The 2,136-nt window shown below is 37.8% G+C and overlaps 1 pseudogene; it reads left to right on the forward strand.

Moving 5' to 3' along the window:
- Positions 1-401: 401 nt before the first annotated feature.
- On the forward strand, positions 402-539 carry LOC145284203 (U2 spliceosomal RNA; annotated as a pseudogene).
- Positions 540-2,136: the final 1,597 nt, after the last annotated feature.

Consider the following 2,136-nt stretch of genomic DNA (forward strand, 5'->3'; position numbering starts at 1 on the left):
ATTTCCTCTTCACTCCTCAGATTAAAAATCGGCTCTCTGCCTAATTTTCTCGGTGGGGGAGTAAATAAATATTAACCTCACATATAAGAACTTGGTCAATGTAGGGGCAAACCTTCATAGCAATTATTCACTATCAGCTCTTCTTCTCCTCGGGGTGTTGGTCCCTATTTCCCATTCATTCATTACCTTAAAAAACGGCCTTGTGCCTAATTTGCTCGATGGAGGAGCAAATAAATACCAACCCAACATATAAGACCTTGGTCAATGTAGAGGCAACCCTTCATACTAATTGTCACTATCCAGCTCCCCTACTCCCCGGGGGCTGGTCTCTATTTCCCCTTCACTCCTCACATTAAAAATTGGCTTTGTGCATAATTTGCTCTGTAGGGGAGCAAATAAATACCGTTTTCTTTGCCTTTTGGCCAAGATCAAAGTGTAGTATCTGTTCTTACTACATGCTGTACTTACGTTTGCAACTTTGTGATATAAAGTGGGGAATCACTTTTCTTTATTAATTTAATGTAAAATGATCACCCACTTTACAGCCAGTCAGTCTTAAAGCCATTCAAGTCATACTCCAGATCACTGAAGTTGTTTTTGAAGGATTCCGGTTATTTTTTAAGCATTCAAGTCATTCTTAAGGTCATGTCATTCAATTCATCCTTAAGTTGATTAAAGTCATTCTAAGTCATTTACTTTTTATTTATTTAAGTCATTTCAGCCCATTTTTCGGTCATTTTATATCTTTAAGAATTTCATGTCAATCCTACATTCACGCATTCATTCATTACACGAGAGCACGCGACTAATGACTATCGGCCTTGTTTTATACTTATTTGTTTTCATTTCCTTCTGTGTCTTTTCCTGTTCAATCATTGTTTCGTTTATGTCTTCCTCAATTTATTTATTTTTTATTGTTTATTTTATCGTTCTGTTTTCTTTATTCTCTTTATTCATACATTAAATTACCCCTTACTTCTTCGTCCATGAGTTTTCTTATATTTTCGTTCTTTCTTTGTTGTATAATTTTGTTTTTAACTTTTAAAATTTCATTTCTATATTTCTATTTTACGTTGCTCTTTCTAAATACCATTATTTCTCTTTCACTGTTTTCTCTGTATTATTTTCCATTTTATTATTTTTTCATATAACCTCTTTTCTTTCATTTGCAAACAATTGTTATTTTTTAAATTTTCTCTTTCCTTATTTACTAGCCTGGGTGCCCGACTCTTTAGAGGTGCATGTTGAGCAAAACAAAACCCAAAAAAACAAATGGTAGTAGGCAGACAAGCTCGAACCTGTACCACGAAAGAGGAAAATAACGTGAAAAAATGTGACGTCTTTGCTGCTGTGTCCATCGCCAAACCGAAAGTGACGAAGGTTTAGATTAAGGCTAGTAAATCGCAAAGAGGGATCACTTTCGAAAATATTGGCGAAAAAAGCAATCGCTCTCTGTTAAAAAGTGTCCAGTTGACGGTGAAAGAATTAATGTTTTGGCAAATTTTTCGATATTTGTCGTCCGAAGAGTCAAGCTTCAAAACGATACCGATCCCGTGCAAATCCGTTGTCTCTGTCCAACGTTTTAGGCATCCATCCATCCATCCATCCATTCATATATACATACATGATGATTGCAACGTCTTGTCAGACGAGTGCCACTCCCTCAGACATTTAAAATCCATGAGCCCAGATGCCTGAGAGAGTATCTATACAAATATGGTGTTACAGAGTCTTAGCTTTGTAAGACAGCTAAGTCTTTCTCTCGGTTCAAAATGTTGAGATCCAGCAACAAGCAAGAGCAAGATAGCCAGCAACAAATTAAACTGCAGACCAGCTTAATGCGGGTGATGGTCTTTCGCTTTATGGTTTTTTAGATCAGAGATCAGAGAAAGGCTGCCTTCACCACGGCTTACGGGAGCTCTCTCCACCCCAATACACATATACACACACACAAATATACACGGTGCTAGTTGGCCGTTGACCCAGAAAAAGAGTTCATTCGTCCTTTGGAAGGTCTTGTTTTTAATCCTTCAGGGAGACTAGCCGCCCTCCTCACCAAACAAGTCTGGTGCGGGAACCAGTTTAGATGTGTCAGGTCATGTCATGTGCTACTGGTACCATGTAACCCAGTACTAC

Source organism: Euprymna scolopes, chromosome 8, assembly GCF_053919585.1.
Source record: "Euprymna scolopes isolate OS-2025 chromosome 8, ASM5391958v1, whole genome shotgun sequence".
NCBI lineage: Eukaryota > Metazoa > Mollusca > Cephalopoda > Sepiida > Sepiolidae > Euprymna > Euprymna scolopes.